General features: G+C 41.2%; 1 protein-coding gene and 1 long non-coding RNA gene across 2 annotated transcripts in view; both read right to left on the bottom strand.

Moving 5' to 3' along the window:
- Positions 1-22,801, bottom strand: part of roraa (RAR-related orphan receptor A, paralog a) — a 179,515-nt gene that overhangs the window by 75,120 nt on the left and 81,594 nt on the right. The gene's annotated exons all lie outside the window — the stretch shown is intronic.
- On the bottom strand, positions 6,741-20,887 carry LOC117948546. The gene is made up of 3 exons (XR_004657480.1): positions 20,682-20,887; positions 14,700-14,704; positions 6,741-6,752 (listed from the first exon to the last, which is right to left on the bottom strand). It is a non-coding gene; the product is annotated as an uncharacterized LOC117948546 (long non-coding RNA).

Raw genomic sequence — 22,801 nt, 5'->3', positions numbered from 1 at the left:
GGGGCGTTCACGTCCAATTGCGTTTGGCCATGTGGAGAGACAAACAAGGCAGTATGAGGGGAGCTCTTGCCACAGCAGGCTTTGATGACTACATGCTGAGACGCCCTATACGACACGCTGATAGACAGTGGAAAGACCCCACCCCTCCTTTGCATTTACGAAGCCAAGCGGAATATAGACACAACAGGAACAAGGCAGAGAGTCTGAGCACATTAGAGGTGCACTGATCCAAGACCTTGGCATGGTTATTTATTAATCAGCTGAGCTTAGCTAACTGCCTGCTTAGATGAACAGCACAAGCATGTGGTACACTGCAGCATCAGCCCCGAGACAGCAAAACTGTTGACATAATGCAACTTAAAATACATGCTGCGTTAACTTGAGATAAAGCTGTTTGCGATTGCAATTTTTTATATATCTTTATATTTCTATTTCAATCATAACACGTATTCCATTAATGATCATAGATACAGAGAGTGTGAAAATCATACAATCTAACACGGAGAACAAACAATCTAAAGCTTTGCACTGTAAATCCATTTGTGCTTATTTGGCTGCAAAACAAAACATGACTATGTGATCCAAAGTAAATACTGCCAGAGTGTACAGCAAACAAAGAATGTTTGCCCATTTGCACATTATTCATCTCCTAGGGTAAAGTAAGTGACGAGTAACAGCATGGCGATGTTGTCAGTAAATACACTCTAACATACACAAAAACGCCCCTTTCATGTTGAACTTTTGGAGTTCACTGGTACCACAACACCTTGCGCTGATAATGTTTTTTTTGTGCCAATTTCAACACCTCACAGTTGGGGTGTCAACACATTGAAATGGTGTTGAGACACAGCCTTTTAACTGAGAAGAAACATCTCTTGGAGGAAAAAAAGAGAGAAGAAAAACAGAATGGGATGCAATTCTCCAGAGTGTATCCCCCTCATGTCTCTTCCACTGTTTTTTGGCAGGCTGGGTAATACACAGGAAAGCACTGGCATAACACACTCTCTACCTGAACACAAAGGAAACGTCTCAGCCTGGAGTTTGGGCTTCAGAGACTAATAGGAGGCTTGCACATCACCACAGGGAAAATGAGTATTGGGCCCTCCATTGGCTTATACTGTTGATGCAAGCTTTACAGACCAAAGTGTTTTTGCTAAGTTCTTCATTATTTCAGGAGCCATTTAAAAGGGTGCCATGAAGGAGTGTTGGAGACTTCTGAAACCATTTGAGGAACAGGAGAGGTAGAAAGTAGATGTGGTCATTACTTGACATTTCCTTTCATCATTTCCGAGACTACCTCTCACACACACACACTCTTATTCTCCCAGAGTTCTGCAGCACTGAGCTGAAAAAGCCTAAGCCTATTGGACAGTTCATTTTGGATAATGCAATGATGAGAAATGAAGAGAGTGGGAGGGAGGGAGTCTGTGTGTGTGAGTGTGTGTGTGTGTGTGTGTGTATGTGTGTGTGTGTGTGTGTGTGTGTGTGTGTGTGTGTGTGTGTGTGTGTGTGCCACATCATGTCTGATAAATGTATTTTTTTCACTCTGACTCCAATGCATTTTAAGCGAGATGCAAAACACACCAGCAAAGACAAGAATGATTATTTTCATAACCTGCTAAAACATAAAAAGGCAATCTAAAGTGCACACATATAATTATTTTATGAATTCAAACAACACAAAAAAGATATTTCAAAGACATGTTCACATAAAATAGATGGAACAGAAATTATCTAGGGTCTTTTTTCCCTTTCTTCAGACTTCAGAAAAGAAAAATTTATTTCTGCCTTCATCTCCAAATTGGATGCAATTTATTGCCTCTCCAAAGCTCATTTTTCACTGGCTTGCTCGATCCACGGGCCATGGCAGGCAATGCGTATCGGCCCGCCTCCCCTGGCCTCGGGTGCTAATATGTGGAAACTGGCCTGGGGATATGGAGCCCAACCAATGGAAGAGGAGGCAGAGGGACAGAAGAGAGAATCAATCCCTAATCGCTGAGGAGTAGGGAGTAGGAGGGGTGAAGAGGAAGTGGAAGAATAAAAATCAGGGGAGAGAAAAGACAGAAAGCAGTGTGTTTACCAGCAGACATTTGGGTGCTGTCAGCTGACTTCAAGAGCTCTGGGATGTCTGAGAGAGAAAAGGGAGTTATATAACCACGCTGTTAAAGCAGGGGGATAGAGTGAGACAGACAGAGACGAAGACAGAGAACGAGAGAGGGACTGGGGGGGGGGGGGGGGGGGGGGGGGGGGGGGGGGGGGGGGGGGGGGGGGGGGGGGGGGGGGGGGGGGGGGGGGGAAGCATTGCCATTTAAAGTGACAGGGACAACATTATCAAAGCAAAAACAAACATGGTACATGGTGCTGTCTGCATAGACACCAGACAGAGGCATGTGAGTGTCCAACGAGCAGCGATCTCTGATGAGTAGTTGAAAACGCAAGTGCTGAACAGATGTGAACGCAGGTCAGAGGTTATTACATCTATCATGTATGCATTATCTTGGTGCAGGATCCCATGTAAGTAAAGCTTGCATGCCCCTTGAGCCACATGGTTGCCTGGATACCTATGTGCTTTTTGTGCTTTATCCAGCTCTACAGAAATGAATCGCAAACAGTACAAGCCGCGCCACGAGCCAATACCCACCAAGGCCACTAATAGCCTCTAAAAGTACACTCAACCCTGCAGTGCCCACCCATCAACTAGTATTAGCTTTGCTCTTGAGCTGGACTCCATCAATTTTCTATGTGGCTTATTCCGTAAAATAATAAATACATCTAATAGTCTCATTTGTGGAGGATGCAAAAGAAGAGCTTTATTTGAGAAACGTGTTCTGTGAGATGCCACACACGCTGTGCAGCCACACATGAACATTAAGTACAGTTAGCTCAAGGTGCATTCTGTCCTGTGACCTTGCTGTTACACTTCCGCAGAGCAATGAATAACTATCGCATTTCTTTGGCTGACAGCTGACACCAAGAGGCCCAGGTGATATACGAGACATGACAAGTGATTCTAATTAAATGTAGAGCTTGTGGATGTAAAGTGGCAGGAAGGGAACAAATCCTGTCCAGGTAGCAATCGGCAAAGCGGCATGCCTTGCTCCAAACGAGATGAGCTGGGCTGTCAGGGCTGCCTCAGCTGTCCTGTAAACCTGGGCCCAGCTCCCCAGGGGGACTGACAGGTTTCAGCTGGAGGGGAGAAGGCACACCGCAAGCCTCCTACCCCTCTACAACAACAAACGCATGACACACAAACAGGCAGTTCTGATGCAAAGCAAAAGCCATGTGGACCGTGTGCATTTGTCATATAACTGTGTACTAACAAGGTACAAAGCATGGTCGTCTGTATCCTGAGCCTAGATGAAGGCTGTCATCTGGGTTCCGGCATGATTTGGTGACTAAATAAAAAAAACACCAAAAAAAACAGGCTACAATCACAAAGAATCAATAGATACAGGAAGCAAGACACCTCTGTTGATGCTGCATCCCGCTTGTATTTTCACCATGACTGTATTCATCCAGCTCAGGTTGAGAACAAAGGACTAGACATGGTGAGAGTTTTTATTTGCAGACAGCAGATTTTTTATTTTATTTTATTTTCAGGACACAGCAGAGAGAGGACCCAAGGGTACTCAAGGCAAACATGAGTGTGTCAGTATGTGACACAGGACTGCACTTTACAGAGGACACTCACAGGGCCGTCAGCTTCCCAATCAGACCCCGGAGACAACCCTCACCAAATCAGTTAACCTTTGACCCATCTGGAACAACTTGGGACCCAAGAATAACGGTCAGCCCGCTAAAAGACAATGTGCATCACGCTACTTTCAACTGACAAAAGCAGTCATGTTGGTTGGCGTCCGTGCACACCGGAAAATGAAGAAACAGCAGTCTATCATGAGCCCATCTAATGCCGGCCAAGACATATTTCTTTGATAATACAAAGTCATGGCTCAGTGCTTCTTGTTCTCTCCAGCGAAGCAGGGTCTGACTTGATACATCTTGCTTACAACCTGTTGATTTTTACTCAATTGCAGTATAATAAAATGTCTTTGGTAAGGCCCTAAACATGATTTAAACAAATTGTGCATTCAAAAATGTGCACTTTGTAGTTGTTGGTTGCTGAAATGTGTTTTTCATTTCAGTGTTCCAGAAATATACTTTTTAAGACTGGGAATCTCTCCTGCAGCTTATTCACTGTAATGATTGTCATGCACTGAATTTTACCGACAGACAGATGCAAATACAAATGTGTGCACTAAAGGAGGCAGGAATATTTTAATACAGTTCTCAATTTGAGGTAATCATCATACCAATCAATCAATACTTGAATGTGCTATGTGTAGAGTGTATGTGATTTTAACCTTAATATTCTGATGGATTTAGTTTGAAGAAAAATGAAACAGCCCTCTTACGTTTTAGGTGCCCGAGTCTGGTCTGGGTACAAATACCTAAATGTGAAATAGCTAATAGAATGAGATTAAGAGATTCCTCAATATATATAAATATTACATTTATTATATATCATACAGATTCACTATGCAAACAGGTCTTTACCGTATCTCTGCAGATATTTGGACATAATATAGCAGGAAATGTACAGGAGCAATTAGTAGCATTAATGAGGGCAGCGTTTCTCGCTACGAAAAGTCAAATGTCTGCCATGAAAAAAGGTTTATTGAGATTGGTAACCCCACTGTTATTACAGTAAATCTCAAGATTACCGGACATTGTGGGGAAAGAATCTAATGAAACAATTCAATGTATTATCACATGCCATGAATGTAACTTACACTAAGACTAAAAGCAGAGGGAAACAACTTCTCATTTTGCACTTCAGTGTTTTTACAGTGTTGCCCCGCCATTTCCAATATTTATGCTACACCAAGCTAATTTTCTACTGGCCTGATATATATATATATATATATATTAATATATAGACTATATAGTAGACTATATAGACAACATAGATTCTCATAACTAACTCTCGGCAAGACAGCAAATAAGTGTATTTTCTTAAACTCTTCCTTAAAGTAATGCAATCGTCAGGATTGAGAAACTGTAACTTAATGCCATCTGTTCGGTTGAAGAAAGAAAACATGGAATGAAATGTAAATACATTCAATATGTTTCTGTAAAACAGCATCCTATTTTGTTTCTGTTTGTGTAGTCAACTTAGTTGCCCCCTTTCATTTGTAACATCTGTCTTTTTGAGACACTTGCTGCTGGGCCCCAGTCCATTTACTTTCTTTGGCCCTCAGCAACACAGACCCTTCAGTGGGCCCCGCCTCCTGTCCAGCCCACAATCTCTCTATTTTGGGTGTCTCACAAAGCCACTGATGTGATTAGAGAGGATGATGATTACAGTTACATAACAGAATCAAATTAATGTTTGGCCCGAACACAGCAGTGACAGCAGGAAATCACTCAAGCTCTCAAATCTCCCTTTCTCTTAGTTGCTCCTGTGTTCCCTATCTTCACTCAACAACCCCATGCCTCCTCCTTACAGCACCCGCTGCCCCCCCCCCCCCCCCCCCCCCCCCCCCCCCCCCCCCCCCCCCCCCACCTTCCCCCAGAACACAGAGACACACCCCTCTCTCCTCCCTGGCCCTCCCTCTAGTCAATTAAAGTCACATCGAGGGATTAAGAGGAAGTAGGTCAGTGGAGCATTGCTGGGGGAAAAAATGCAACAAACCACGTCAGAAGTCACTGGATCGACCTTGTAAGACACCAACCAACTGGTGGCAGCTTGTGATCTCATCCAGTCTTGACCAATGCCGGGACTCCTTACAGAAGCCAGGTTCAAATCCCACATACCGAGCTGTGCCCTCACCTTGATTTCTCTGCAGCTCACAGGGAACCCCCCTGGAGGGCAGCCTAGGGAGCTGGGCTTTAGTGGCGGACACTTGATATCCTCTACAGAATGCTTTGTCTCCAGTCCCCTGAACAGATCCTCTTCAAATGAAGGATTATAGCAGTGCTACAGGCAATGAGAGCCCCATAGCTACACTGTGAGCAGACAATGCCAATCGCCACCATGCATGGCAGAAACAGTACAGTACACATGCTTTGATACATTATTGTCCTTTTGTTTATCTGTACTATAGTAAAGATAAACAATTACTTATATACTGTAAAAGGTTAATTAAGTTACACAACCGTTAGCATTAGCAAACTTGAAATTTAACAACAAATGAAGTATACTTCACTTTACTTTTTATTTTTCTCTTTATCAAAGTGCCAGTGGATAGACATGAAAGGGGAAGAGAGTTGGGGGGATGACACGCAGCAAAGGGCCGCAGGTCAGATTCAAACCCGGGCTGTTGCAGGACTCAGCCAACATGGGGGGAAAGCTCATACTGGGTGAGCTAGAGGCTGATTTACGTTTTTGCTGACCATTTTCACATGTATTTTGTTGAGTTATAGATTTTTGATACACAGTTCTACCGATACCAACAGAAAATTGTTTCTATTCTATTCAGTTGGAAAATCAATTACCAGCATACATCAGTTCTGCATTTACTGTATAATGGTCAATGTTACATTATTATTATACTGATTTATTTTCATACTAAGAAAATGTATGGAAACCAGTGTGTGACTGAAATGGTAGCACAGTTGCAAAATCATGTATGTAAAGTATCTGTTATTTGTAGTAAAAAGACTAAAACATGAAAAACCACCAGTAAGGTCCTTAACGTTTTTATTTTCATTTCTTTCATCATGCTTGATCTCTTTTGTACAGGTTGTGCACTCTGTATCTTTTTAAATCAGACTTGGGGTTAGGTAAATATTTGTTTAGACCTAAACGCCTTCCATTATTAAATTACACTGTGTATTATAAATGCCAACAGGTAGAAGGCAGTGTTTAGAAGTCGTCTCCACTGTGTGATGAAAACTCAGCAGGGAAGGTGAGCAGGGAACGGCCTCACTTGTGCTGTGCAATGACAGAGTGATGCTGCTGTCAACATATTGTACTGCATTTGTCCAACTTAATCAGCATCATTTTCACCACACACTATAGGGGAGTGAATAATAATGGGAAACAAAGTAACAAGCTTGTCATTGCGACACATTAACAAGTGAAAATGATCTTAGCTAGTTCCACACTCACCAGCTGTGAACGACTTGACAAGTAATGTAAAAAGGGTTTTCTATGACTGTCACAGAGACAAGACGACACATGTGATGGTGTTTTGAGATGACAAAGGGTTTGAAACAAAAAAGGGATGCTGCAAAAAATGTGTTTACTTTATTAACAACGACAGAGCAACAAGATTAATATGCTGGACACAGAACAACAGAAATATGATTACACAAGTTATAATGCATTTGAAATGTAATACTGTAAATCAGGTTAAATAAATACTTGTTGATGTACGATAAAAAAAAGTATGTTTAAGCATTGTGCTGGCTATTTTATTTAGAGTTTACTTGGATATGAATGCAATTTTATGTGTATTAATGCGATTAATGTTCACCATGTAATTTCATGTCAAGTTATGCATTGTATGTTAGGTGTATCATCATCATGTGTTATGCATTGTATGTCAGGTGTGTCGTCATCATGTGTTATGCGTTGTATGTCAGGTGTGTCGTCATCATGTGTTATGTGTTGTATGTCAGGTGTGTTGTCATCATGTGTTATGCATTGCATGTCAGCTGTGTCATCATCCTGTAATGTGTTATGAATTGTATGTCAGGTGTGCCGTCATCATGTGTTATGTACTGTATGTCAAGTGGGTTGTCATCATGTGTTATGTATTGTATATCAGGTGTGTCGTCATCATGTCTTATGCATTGTAAGTCAGCTGTGTCATCATCATGTAATGTTGTTGTAATGTAATGTTAAATAATGTAATGTTATGTATTGTATGTCAGGTGTGTATTCACCATGTTATGTGTTATGTATTGTATGTCAGGTGTGACGTATATAATGCGCACTGTAGGTCAGGTGTGTCTTCATTACATAATGTGTTATGTACTTTATGTTAGGTGTGTTATCATCATGTAATGTGTATTTTATGTCAAGTGTGTCATCGTCATGTAATGTGTATTGTATGTCAGGTGTTTCATCATTATGTAATGTGTATTGTATGTCAGGTGTTTTGTATGTCAAGATGATTGCCATGGCATTAGCTGATGGGCATCCTTTAAATAAAGTAGTAAATATTTGTTATTTAGTGCTTTTTTACATTGATCAGGTTCTAGAGATGTTTGGGAGAAATCCTGCTCTATGTAACATATGGTCTAAATATTATGACACACAGACAAACCTCATTACCACTATGCTACCTGACTGATATGTAGATATATTGAGTAAACTCAACATACATGTACAAAAAGAAAGAAAGGCATCGGAACTGTCATCGAAATGCAAAGCCGATTTACAGAGCCACGCTGAGATCGACAGAGTTGACTTAAGGTGTGGACAGACAAGCAAAGCTGCAGCTGCACCAAAGTCAGAGGGATTCAAAGCGCCATGTGTAATGCTCCCTGATGACCACTAAAGGGCCTAGATGGAGGAAATTAAGTTATTCCTTTTGACATCTGATAGTCCAAAAGACTTTACCAAGCTGAACTCATGATGCAGCTCCCTATTGCACTTTTCTTTCCGAAATACTTCTCCAGTGCTGCAGTACAACAACACTACTATTATTAAATATTGCTTAACTTACTACTAACTTACTTAAAACTATACTGTGACTACTTCACGGACATTCATACTTCTTGTTTTAATTGTATTGGAGTCTTTTCAATAAAGTCACATTTCACAGTGATTTTTCTTTTTCTTTTCTTTTTTTAGCTAAAATCCATTACTGAATTGCTAGCAAAGTGTTATGAAATTATATCTGATGATGAGGCATGCAGGAATCAATACTTACTGTGACAACCTGGTTTAACCCAGTTTAACTCCATGTGAGTTGTGTGGTCCTCTGATGGCTCTTACTGTTTTATTGTATTTTAGTATTTATTATTTTTATCTATTTTTTTATCTTTTTAAACCAGATGGTCTTATTTTGTTTTTACAATGTTTTACATTAATTGTTTTGTATGTTTGAGTTTTCTGTGCAGCACTTTGGTAACTTTGTGTTTGTAAAATGTGCTATACAAATAAAGTGGATTGGATTGGATTGGTTGTCAAAACACAGCAGTGTTTTGTTTTGTAAAATGACCCCACTCATTATTTCCTAATGTGGGTACCTGAGGCCTGTTCAATCACTCCCTTTACAGTCATTAGCATTTCATCATACTATTAGGAGGATAGGTAGTAGTTAAGTGTAACACACTGAAGGCTAAAACATGTATAAAAAAAGAATGATACATTTTCAGACATTATTATACATGTAAATGTCATAGCATTGGCTAAAAAGGCTAGTAAAAAAATTTCAACTTGAAATCTTAATGCAATTTATAAACAATGTTATGAGTAAAACTATGGGATTAGCAGAAAAGGTGGACATCAGAAACATGCAAATTAGAATTTCTATTGGATTATTCAAAACTGTTCTTGACAATGTTACATTTGTTGCATCTAAGCTTATAGCTTATCAATAAAATGCTTTCAAACCATTGGTTATTGAAAACCTGTTATGGACATACAGTACAAGGTTTATGCCCGACAGCAACAATGTGCAAATTACTTAGAAATTTAAAATAAAAGTATAAGTGCAAAGCCCTAAGGTAAGTCTAAACACAGTAAAATTAAAAAAACTATGACATGTTTAACATTAGGTCAGTTGTAATATGATTCCTTCTGTTTAAGATAAACTTTCATAATCTGATGATCTGATGATGCCAATGGACGCGATCTATTGTAACAATCCACTTGTTAATGGTGCTTTACAAGGCCATATCTCAGCACAACGTTTTCATTAAGTCATCAAAAAAAAAAAGCAAACCGCTCTAATCCCAAACAGCGGCACACTGGGAACAATGTTGTTGCTAGATGATGATAGGCTAATCAGCTTCGAATGCGACTGGAGACACTTGCACACTGACTTAACTTCTTCTATGTCTGTGTGTTGTAAGACAAAATACTACATTGCTGGAGACACTGATTTATGATTTAAAAAAGTGGTCAAGCCTGCCACATCAATACTACATCAAGGCAAAGCCCTGGCAGGAATGTTGGCTTGAGTGCATCTCTTCAGACTTCCCCTATAATGAACATGTTATCGCATCTTGATTTCAATTAGAGCAGGACACAGATCTAGACAGCTGCATGTTAAAGTGTCGGCACCTCAGGATTCCCCACCGTTATCAGATGAGGAGATGACTGAAACAAACCTGATTGGTTCTGTGACAAATTTCCGCAGGTCACGGTTTAAAACTGACTTGAGAATCCATTTGTTGCGCCTATCACACGGAGAAATCACAAGATTTGATGATATGAGAATTTTGATTAGATAAACGTTGTCGAGGATAACATAAACTTATATCAAGAGCTCTCACATATTGCTCAATATGAGGTTGAAAGGCCCAGCCTTCATAAAGTGGATGCATTAAATCTGTTAGTTGAAATAATGATTGTTGATATTAACTCCCAAAAAGGATTACTATATATTTATTGTGATAAAAATACAAAGAAATAAGACCTGGTGTGATCACAAACATTTATAACTACTGGAGACTGGAGACTGTTAGTTGAAAGTTCATTATGCACCTGTCCATAAAACATTGGGTTTGCTGTTTTATCACATCTTTAACTAAAAGCTCACATATATCTTTAGAGGTTAAGAAAAAGAATGAAGATATCAATATTGCTAGCAGGATTAGCCATGTTGACCCTTTGTGAAAATGGCACTGACAGTGTGAAATTCCACAGACTCGTCACTGTAAGGATGAAAGTCTAAGAAAAGCAAGGGATGAAATCTGCATCCCCGAAAGAGCCCGCTTCTCTAATCTTTGCATTGTGAAGGCAAAAGACGAGTGAGTCAGATTTACGTCACTATTTGTTTGCTCTGTTTTCCACCCACAAATGCCTCTTCTTGCTTCCTCTTTCAGACTTGCCTTTAGGAGATGAATCGTTTTACAGTTTAGTTGCTTATTTAAATGAGGTGGGCGGGATGTGGGAAGGGTATTTTAAACACTTATATAAATATTTGCATTCACATGGACTGACCCTTAGAATAGTCTATTACTTCATCTCTTTCACCCGCTGGCCCCCACCTCTCATCCAGACACGCTTATTTACCTCTTCTGCTCACCCATTCAATAAGACTCCAACCAGCCTAAAGACATTAGCATAGCCACACAGCTCCACAGACCAGACGCCTATGCAGCTTTGTTTTCCGCTTTGTTCTGAGGGGACAAATAAAGCCTGCTATGTGAGAGTGGGAGCAGAGGAGGAAAGGGGGGTTGGACCACTGGGGAGACTGGCAAGTCCTCCGTTTTACACACTAATGCTTTGACTACGAATAATAAATTGATCATAGTGTTTGGGCATGATGCTGACCTTGAGATTTTCTCTTAAAGTAGTGTTCGGGCAGCGGACAAAGATAGTTAGCCACCATGCGGCTAAAATGTCTGTGTGATTCACTGGGTAGACTCAACGATAGGGATCTGGGATGGATCTCAATAGAGACAGGGCTCCTGCATCTTTAATTGTTCAGAGGAACAGAGCCTCATCACAATTATAGAGCATTCAGGAAGCCTCCAAACTCATTTAGCTCTGCTCATCTGGGAACAGGAATCCACTAAACACAAATTCCTCTCCTGCAGCCTGCGGCAAAAAGCCTTTTTTTTTTTTTAAAGATTAATAAGATAAGAGATTTAAGAATATCCAAAAGACAGAGGGAAAAACTCATTGTCGAAAATGAAACATCTCAACGTGTCAGTATGTACAGAGGGGACAAAAGATGCACAAAAAAACTTGACAATGCTCTTATTGTCCATTTCAATGCTTTAATTAAAACCGGAGTACGCTACATAAAATACACACATTTTGGTCTTACAGTCTGCTCATTTTCTGCCTGTCTGTAGTGATCGCACAGGGACAGTCGTTGAAACATGAGCTCATGAGAGAAAAACATGCACAAGTCAATACACTAAACATTCATTTGAAACCTTCTCATCTCGCCATGCACTCATAATCTAACTCCCCTTTCAGTGCAGGAGGTAAACTGTAACTATAATTGAAATATTGCGCATGTTGTAGCAAATGGGAGCTCTCTCATCCATAAGGAGAAGAAGGCAGGACATACATGCACAAATAAATGAATCAAGTCAATGCTGCGCGACACACTCATCAAACATAAACACAAACAATTTGTACCAGTGCTCCATGTCAAACGAGGCAGATATAAAAGAAGGTGATGTTGCAGGAATAGCTTTGGACCTGTACACAAAATGCCAAAGAGTCTTTAGAGTCATTTTCTTTCTCATCCTAATGGATATATGACTGTATACATCACAGCCATTGGGACAGATGCCCCTGGGCACTGGCAGAAAGTGCACTCAGTGGCCCTCAGTGAGATGCAGCATCACAGAATGAAGCTAAGAGTGATAGAAAGGTGTGACCAGGTATCTCTCACTCACAAACACTCTCACTCTCTCACACACACACACACACATCTATATTTTACCCCTTCAAGCAATCCACGTTGAAGCTTTCAAGGGCCATGAGAGTGAATAAATATTTGAGGGAAAGTAAGCAGGCTGTTCCTTTACTTTTGACAGTATACATTTTTAATGCTGCCACAGCCTGGCCGACCACTTTATTGTTCCTTTTTAGGAGGAACAATGTTTACATGGTAACTCTTTAGTTTGGTGGCCTTTCATGATAATTTGCTGCATGTAATTATATGCATTGGTTTCTTTCAGGAGTTCTGAAATTTTTGTTGTCGCTGTAAATCATTGGAGGGTTTTTAATCAAGACTAAATGCCGTGCATATTTTTTGCTCAGATTTAATGAGGAAAAAGAATAGCAGCAACATACACCTGAAGAGGGCATTGTGATGCACGTAAGGAACGGTGGCCCTGCTATGTGCCTCGTGAAGGCATTGCAGAAAAAAACGAGACGGCACAACTGTCCCCACAGGTTGAGTCTCCCTCTGCATAATCACATCACCCTGATCACGGCTCTTTAGTCATCATGGTCACATGAAGGAGGGGAAAACGAAGTGACATAATTTTCTCCATTTCAGCACATCTGTTTTACATCTGACAGCCATCATGACAGACTTAGTGAGGTTTTCTGCCCCTGCTGTGGAGATTGTAAACAGGCCATTCAGCTTGTGCTGTTAATTCAAACATGATGTGAGGCTGTGGGCCAAGTCTGCGTTCAACCTGGGGCCTTCTGATTACGCTGGACTCGGGACAAATTTGGCCCCCTCGCCGAATGTCAGCCTAAGCCACAACACCTGGTTTGAGATCAGTGAGAGAAGACACAGGCTCTGAGAAGAGGGGTTCATCCTGCTGTAAGCCGAGGCTGCTGGGCAGATAACTCAGTTGCATAACACTGCCCACTTCAAAACTAGCCTTAATGAGAAGAGAGCCTTTCAATTCGCCTCACAATGACAAGCTGTAGAGGAGAGAGTGAGAGAAGAAAAGCAAGGGACTGCATGAATCCCATTGGTATTTTCAAGATGAGCTCTCCCAGACAAAGGTGTCGCTCGTAAGTATCACTGTGTAATGTGGCTAATCTCGCACCCAAGATATTGTAAACGACTGCTTAAGACCTCTCATTCATCTGCTGCACTGCTGGCACTCATCCATTTGATCAGCATCATTTAGCACGTAAACATGCTGCCGGTGACGGGTATCAGAGCTGCTTCTCTAATCATACACATACCTCAGCTCTGTGGCATGTCCTCATCTATCTCCCTCTCCTCAGAGGCAGCACAGCCTCCCAATCAGAATGGATAATACCCTGTGGACCAACTACCCCAGTCTACACAGACAGAGAAACACTGTGCAGCTAAAAAGAAAAGACAACCCAGGTCCATTTAACAGTGGTGTGTTGACACTAATGGACACACAGACTACACCCTCATGTTTGAGAATAAGGATATTATGCAGTCATCCAGCTATCCCTTCACTTTCCTCCCTAAAGCATATGGTGGCGGGGGAACATTTGGTTTCATGGGTGCTGTGGGGTATCATTTGGTAAGTTCTCCCTGTCTCTGACTCTACTTTGTGAGCTGGATCTGGTGGAGTTTAAGAGGAAGGGGTATTATCTCAGACTCTTGCCAGCCCAGTGCACTCTTTGGGATAATGTTCTTATTGGGCGTGATCCTCCAACTGCAGAAGTCATGCTGTCTTTACTCAGAAAAGCAGAGGGGGGACTGGAGGTGGGTGGCTGGCTTCGCCCCAATAGATTTGAAAAAAAAAAAAAGTTTCCATTACACTTGCCTGAACCCACGTTTGCAGAAAATTACAGAATTAGTATTAACAAGAAAGGGCGCTCATACTGCCAAAATTACACTTATAATGGCAAGAGAAATGCAAGAAAAATACCATTCTTATATCTCATAGGTGGAAAACAATCAACATCCAATTTAGGATTTATTTGTGTATCTAATACAGATTTGAAATTCAACTTTGCTAAAAAAACAACAATTTCAGTTTACCTTTGCTAGATATTTTGGAAAAACAATGTAATGGATTTCTTCACCAGAGGTCTTGGTGCACCTGTCTGACTGTCCTCTTGCTAAACAAACAAACCACTCAGGAGGTCATGTGGACCAAAGGGATCACACTATATCTATTCTCTATACGGCAAATTTTGAAGAAATGTTTTCAGTTGTAAATATAAGCTATGTCAATATTTGACTCAGAACCAGACAGGATGTTCGCTAGGGAAGCCAAGGGGATATACAGTTTCAGAAGTACATTAAAACACAGGAATGCAATAACAGTACAAGTGTCTAATAATGCTGTATGGGCATACTTTAGAGACAGGTACAACCTCAGCAGACCAAAACAGGATCACAGGTTGGTGCCACGATTGTCCCTCAGCATATGGAATTAAACATAGAATTATGTTAGCATTTACCCTCCGGCATCACATCAGAGAGTCTTTTGAAGAAAAATAAACAATATATGAGGCTTCAGGTGACTGGCGGCTCCCTTAGCATCTGATAAGGTCCATCTCCTTGCCCGTGGCTCACAATCGGAGAGATCAATTTCAATCTGGAGACGTGATAAAGAGAGATGACAATACGCCCCTGCAGCTGTAAATACACAATGTCATGTCTGAAAATAACTGATGAGAAATGATCCAAGCTCAGAATGTGCCTTGACTTCATTGACTCACCGCCATCCAATTCCAATAATTTCAGCTATCCGTTCTGTCGCCTGTGCAACTCCAAAGAGTCCAACATTTCAAAATCATTAGCAAAGCTGAAGCCTCAAATGCATAAAAAGATCATAATTCTTGCTAACATACGAATAAAAGCTATTAAATTGCAGTCAGTTTCTTCCAGTGTGGTTTCCCAGTTGGCTAATCAAATTGATACAGGGTCATTTCATACAACAAATGTGTTCTTTATTAACCAGCAGACATTGTAGTCAGACTGTGTTGCTTGCCAGACGGAGGTGATTGTGTTATCTGTGAGGCCGGCTGTGCAACTTGCCGCTGGTCTCCTGCAGCTCAAGGATTGTCCCTTACCTCTCCACTACCCCAAGCACTGCTTCTCCCCTGCACTCTAATTGCCTCCATTACTGTATCTGCAGTCAGATAAAATGCTAATTTCACAGCACATTAATTTCTCCAGGCTGAACAATAAGCAACACAAAGCCCAGGACGCCTGTCTTTGCCCGGGAAAGCACGTCTGCAGCGCTGGGCTCCTTCCCAATGGTAGAGGAGTGAGAGCACCATTATGCACAGGTCAATGAAATGAAGGAAAAATCCATCGATTCTACATTTGAAAAGAAAACACAGGAGAAGGGCTGGGGCAGGGTGATTTATCAGTCTCAGACGGAGTCTGGCAGTCAGGGCTGGAAAATGCTGAGGAGAAATGCTCCATCCTCATTGGCCTGCTTTGGCCAAGCCATAATACAGTAGCATCTGTCTATGAATAGATATAGCTTTTCAACCTTCACCTGTAACATCAAAGACTTTTTAAAAGGGGATCAGAGTTGTAGAGATAACACTGTGGGTTAACTAAAAATGATCTGCTGTGGATATTTGGTGATTTGTAGCACAACTAGATCTCTGATCTACTTAAGTTTAAGGGGTGATTTAGCTAATTCAATATCCATCATTTTTTCCTTCTGGAGTTCATCGATCATCATCCCCATTTCATGTGTGCTGAAGCACCCGTCTGTGTACATCAACCTAATGTTCTCATATTATATGCATGGCTTGATTCCTCCCTCCAGCATCCCCAACTGTCTCTGGATTAGCAAGTCCACACCCCACTTCACAAATCAAAACGTTTAATATAATAGCTCCCATCCTCTAATGGCTACACAACACACTTCATTTATTCAGCCACAGTTTTTAATAAGGCATTATCAAATTCTGCTGAACTTATACTTAGCCCTGCAGGATAGTGAGAATAGTGAAAGAAGCGCTGTTAACCGTATGCAAAATGTGCAGTTTGTGTGCGCATGTGTGCATGTGTTTGTGCCAGGAGCAGAGTGAATCCTGACCCAAGGACAGTCTCTCATCCTAAGAGTGGCAGATTTCCACCCTGGGGGGGTGGAGGGGGGTTGGCCTAGTCCCTCACTGATAAGCTCTTCACATGAGGAGCCCTGGAGGGCTCACTACAGTGTGCACCAACATACCCGAGCCACATTGAGTTACAATTACTCTGTGATTATACAGTATTCCAACAAAGGCGTTTAAGTTGTACAGTGTTACAGGTTGTTTGTATCTTGGATGCAAGCCAAACTTAGCCCCGCCCACAACTTTTCGGGAACAGGTCGGGAAGTTCTGACTAGAATCTGAGTCTGACCGCGTCAGGCTAGGCTGTTTAGTGATTAAGAACCAAGGTTAAATGAGACTCGGGTGTTCTGTCATGCGGCCCAATAAGCCTGAATGATGCTTACAGGATGTGAGAATGTGTAAAGGTTGTTGTAAGATATTTGGGCATTTGGCTTTTAACATTCTTGTGTAAAAAATGAACATAAACCAACCGAACAAAGAAAATAAATGGTGGTAAATTGGACTATTAAATTAACTATTTTCCGCGCAATAAGATGAGATAAAATATACACCTTTCACACATCAGGTTTGGATCACAGTTGTATTCTGCCCCCTTGACCAGTGTTTGTAAAACATATTTAAAACACACTTCTTAATGCCACCAAGGGTATCCCGACAACAGCCAACTGATTAAAACTTCTTCAAACTAATCAATTACAACATTTTGCTGATTAGATTTGTTTTCTCGTTGGCTATTTAAAGAAAAACATGTTTTCAATAAATGCACTGGACACTCACCCCTTACAGTTTTTAGACACTAAGTTGGCTAATTTACACCAGCCGTTTAGGGCATTTACCAATGAACAAAGAAGTTGTTGTACCTTTAGTTTACAATGTCTTATCTGCCCGAAATTTCTCACGATGACAAGGGTCTAGGCATGAGAACAAACATTGACTTTTGGTCATAGCACCCTGCTTAGTAACAAGGGCGCTTCAAAACATGCCATTCACATAAAACATTTGAAAATATAAATCATCTAATAATTCCTCTGTATGCAGCCTGGTGGTTTAGACCGCTGAAATACAAATGAAGATACGTGCCTCCTCATATAATAACAGAAATCCCTCAATGTCTAATGTAAACTTGCACAGTGTAAACAGTCTAACTTAACAATTTCAAAATGTTTACTATCCACACAACTGGAAAGGAACTGAATATCTGGCTAGTGAAGGGCTTAAGTGTAGCAGACCAAGTTACATCATACTCTAGCTTGCATTAACCCTCTGGTTTCTGAGGCTTGTTCTGGCAAGTACGTATGGTTTCCTCCTGTTTCCATTCAAACACTCTGAGTGCTGTGGAAGTGTTAACAGACTGAGCACGCCCGCACTGGCTGGCAGGCTGGCTAGGGACTGGGTGGGGTGGAGAGAAAGAGAGAGACACTGCTGGAGGAAAAGGAAAAAGGATAGGAGACTGGGGCCACAGGCTGCACGAGGGACAATGAACAGACGAGCTCTGTTAACTCTGCATCTCCGTATGCATCAGCAGGCACAATGCTAACAGCTTAAAAAGATATCAATCAGATAGTGCTTATCAAAGAAGTGGAGGACTTCTGATAGCTTGAAAGGTGTCTCTGGTGGAGAAATCACTTGGTGAATGTTTTGAGATGTGATGGCAGGTGGGATGCCATGATGCCTTCCTGCCTCCCCTCCCCTAATTACACCATTACTGCAGGGCGTGGAGACTTGGAAGGGATTACATAATGCACTCCAATGTGCTGAAATGGGCCAGTCCCAGTGGGCAGCAGGCAGTGAGAAAGAAAGACAGAGAAAGAGTAGAGGAGAGAGGCATTTGAGGCATTTGAGATTAAGCCCCTTTCATCTTCAACCAGACTCATATTTCCTAAAGTTAAGTACTAGATGAAGACTGTGCGATTACTCTCTCCCTCTCCGTCTCTCTCTCTATCTTTCATTCTCTCTTTTACACACTCTTTTGCACACACACACACACTCTCTCTGACTTGGTCTCTTGCTTTTTTTTTTTTGCCTTTAGAGAAGGACTCACGGAATGTGCATTCAAATGCCTGTGGAAGACTCAGGCTCCCAATCCCCAGTGCTAAATAGAGGAATTTCTAAGAATTGCAGTTAAAAAAAGGAGACACTTAGCTGGCTGCTCTCTCACATTTCGCAAGAGAACCAGAGTCAATGACTTGATGAGGTGCTTACAGTAGATGCGTTAACATGGAGTGGATTACCTCCTATGTTACAGCGAATGCTACAGTTTTTTCTAACCACAGAATTGTAGCAATTCTAATTGTTACTTTTTGAAATGAAAACCGACACATGGAAATAGCAAGGGATGTCTGGTATCTGCTGAGAAACAGTTTTCATTAATGTAGCAAAAAAGTGTGGAAAAAAGACCTGATGGAAAAAACGTGTTGTGGCGAGAGGAAATACAGACATGTGCTTGTATTTAAGGAACCATTTTTTTGATTAACACAGAGCAGATGTACATTACACTTACACAGTCTTTCAAACATCCTTCATTCTGAGGGAAAACTTTTGTTTTTACCCACAGGGGTTAGAAGTCAAATTGAAGGGTTACACCTAAGAGAGGCTTCTTGCAAAAACATGCTTCCCTAAACAGCTTTGTGCACTGCTTTCTGCCTCTAACGCTACTTGTGTGAGAATGACGATCATTCCACATCACCTTACACATCTTTAAAACACGGAGAAACACTCTGATAGGAACTTGTAAAACAAACGGCAAGGCTCTGACAGGTCACATGTGCGTGAGTATATTGATATATTATTCTAAATCTCAAGTGTGATGGACTGTTTCAGAAAGATACGAGGCAGGAGAGTAAATCACTGTTTGCTTGCAAACAGCCAGATTCAGCCGAGATATGCTCAGGTTGGGGAGCGATCACTCAAGCCCCAAGAGACAGAACACTCAAATCTGCTCTCTCTCTCTCTCTCTCTCTCTCTGACCCATGTTCATGTCAAGTGGATGTGGGGATATCATGACATGGAAAATGTCTAATCTATGGCTCCAATCACATTGTTCAGTCATTGCGGAAATCGAGCAAACTTCTGATTGTGTGAGAAAGAAAGATCTCCACCAGGGCTGAGCTTCTCCACTCAACAGTGTACACTGAAACAAATCCTGCATCTCCAGCGGTGCCAGACAGCAGACGGTGTGTTTGCCAGCTGTCTGCCATGCCGCTCTGCTCCATTCTACTCGCCGTTTGCTGCTGTCCAACTCTCAGCACTCAGCCCCTTGTTTTCATAACAGTTCCGGCATGGACGGCTGGCACAGCTGTTCTGTGGGTCCCCACGGCCTTTTAAAAAAGGCAATAAATCAATCTAGGCACTCAATACAGGCGGGAAATTGACCAATTAGAGTGGCCCAAGATGCTTATGTTCAGGCGGACGATTTTACAAATTGGCTATCTATTTATACCAACACAGGCACTCCACAAGAAAAATTCACTGGCTGCAGTCAGTGCATTATTGTTTTTTTCTCAGGCAATAGACACCACATCTTAGTATTCTAAAGCCCTGCTGCTTAATCACACACCCTTCATTCAGCACAGTCTTTGTATAGCTACTATGTTCTTTATGACTCCCACGGTTTCTATTAGCAACACAAAGAAAAGATCTGATCAAGCATCACATGGTGTAATTTTGTGTTTGTTTTAGTACTTAATGTGCAAAAATAAAAATTGGTCTTGTGTGGACCTTTTAACAATGAGGTCTTATTAGCATCACTTGCTTTGACAAAGCCTAAAAAGGAAAGGCTTGCCAAATTAGTCCTTAAGTGCTACTTATCAATTGCTAGAAAAGCAATCATTTACTAAGGCTACAGCCTACACAGAGGCACACAATGCTATGATATAGTGAGATTAAAAAGGGATTTAAGTGATTTAACAAATTATTTAAAATGATGCATGGTTACTTGCTGCCTCTTATAACTTCTTAAAAATATTAACTATTCTTTTAAGTCCTTTCATGCTAGCCTAATACAGTGTGTAGGAGCCACATTATATTGTTTATGGTCTCATTTATTGATTACTGTATCATGCGCCGATACTGTAGGTGGTGGGCGTTTTTATGACGGTTTGAGCGGAAGTGGTGATATATTTGTTTGCTTCACCTGTGCACCTGGTTCTTTGGGCTTTGACGGAGAGGGGGTGAAGCTGGGAGCGAACACTTTTGTTGACTAATGTTGCGGCTGTAAGCAGTCCAAAGAGTGCTGCCGCGAGGGACTAAACACTGAGAGATGCACACATGTGCACACATGTGCTCATGATCGTATTGCAATGATTTTATTTTTCTTCTTCTTCCATACGTACAATACACTTAGCACGGCTGTTACCTTATGTAATTGTTAACTGGTGAGTAGAAATAATTGCTTAATACTGCTTGCTGCGTTATGCGCGGCGCGTGGTGCAATCAACAAAAGTGTTTGCTCCCAGCTTCACCCCCTCTCCGTCAAAGCCCAAAGAACCCAGGTGCACAGGTGAGGCAACAAATATATCACTTCTGCTCAAACAGTCATAAAAACGCCCACCACCTAAAATATTAGCGCCTAACACAATAGTCAATAAGTGAGACCATAAACAACATAATATGGCTCCTACACAGTGTGATGTGTTTAGTATGTACACCTTCTTAATGATAAAAAGGAAACTTTGTTTTTGCTTCAACACCAATATTATTGTCTACTTTTTTAACCTAAGGCCTGTTGCCTCTAATACCTTTCTTCCCCCTAAAACAGAAGATGAAGTCGATAAAGAGCTACAGGTGCGCTAGCATCTGTTAGCAATCTGTCTGTTGTTGTTTTTATTTGCCCTATCTTAAAAGCATCTAGATTGAACATCATCCTGATACCTTTGTTGTATGATTATCAATCTCTAGGTAACAATCAAATAACAGACTGCTTGCACCTGCACGGATGTATCTCCATATGCTCCTCTCGAAACAAGTAACAGTAGAAGTTAGCATTTATCCCCAGAACTGGCTGATGCAACGCTCAGGCTAAATCATGCACAAGATCCAGAACGAGCCACAATGGTGGTTTTTGTAGAGCCGCTGGCTAAACGTGGTAAAGCCTAATTAGTGCTACTCTGTAACAAAGTCCACTGACTACATTCTGAAAAATGCCATAAGCACAAGCAGCAGTCCCTTATGTTATGCTAAGTAGAACTCCTGAGGATCATTATCATTCACAGTCTACTTGCCTGCAGACTCATTTATGCTTACATGTCACTTTCCTTCCATACAGTCTAATCAGCTGATTAACAAACACACACACACACACACACACAGAAGATCCTAAAGGTTACTGTCCTTTTCTGAGTACTTAATCTAGATAACCCTTAAAATAAACAGGAAATGGAAACAAACAGGTCCGTGTTGTTTTTCTCCCCTATTCTTTCTTCAGAAAAAGCTGACCTATGGCTCTTTAGCAGCAGCAAGGGAAAAAAACACCACTGCTGCTCATGCAATGACTCATCTGTGTCATTTGTGTCTTTTGTGCTTGTCTGTGACAGTGTATGGTATCAAAGCTAGATTCAAGGGTTAGATTTGTACTCAACAATTTTATTACTTAAAAAACGGACTGGTGTAGCAACATTTTTACAACATATTGCAGCAGGGTTCAAACACTTCCATTTTGATGCTATCAATTACCCTCTTTATTCCTCAATTCCAACCCCTTAAATATTAATATGATTCCATAATGAGGCTGAGTGGTCGGAATCACTCACTGTCCCTCAAGGCAGCTTCGCAGTGGACGAGTGCACATACCTCGCTTGATGAATAAAACCATCCCATTAAGCTACACTTCACCACTCATACATGCCTCTGTGGAAATGTTGTCTTCCTCTTTGTCAAGGGAAGAAAATAAAAGGCCATGCTCAGTCTGCAGGTGCCTCCTCTAATAACTACATTCTTCATGTTGTGTCTTAGAGCTGCACGCTGCTAAATTAGATTTAATAAATTATAATAGGTTTATGAGGGTGTATTTGTGTCCATGCACATGTTTATGTGTGTTTTGTGGTCTTTGGTAAGAGTATATTTACAACGAGATGACACAAGTAAGAAAACATAAACAATAACTTGAATGCATCCTCTTAAACAATTAACCACAAAATAGTTTTCTTTCTTTCTTCTTTGAGCCTCCTGACGGGCTTGAAAAATTGTTTTTCA

Source organism: Etheostoma cragini, chromosome 8 (genome assembly GCF_013103735.1).
Source record: "Etheostoma cragini isolate CJK2018 chromosome 8, CSU_Ecrag_1.0, whole genome shotgun sequence".
Lineage (NCBI taxonomy): Eukaryota > Metazoa > Chordata > Actinopteri > Perciformes > Percidae > Etheostoma > Etheostoma cragini.
Note: the sequence above shows the minus strand (reverse complement) of the source record. Positions and strands in the feature narration are given on the sequence as shown.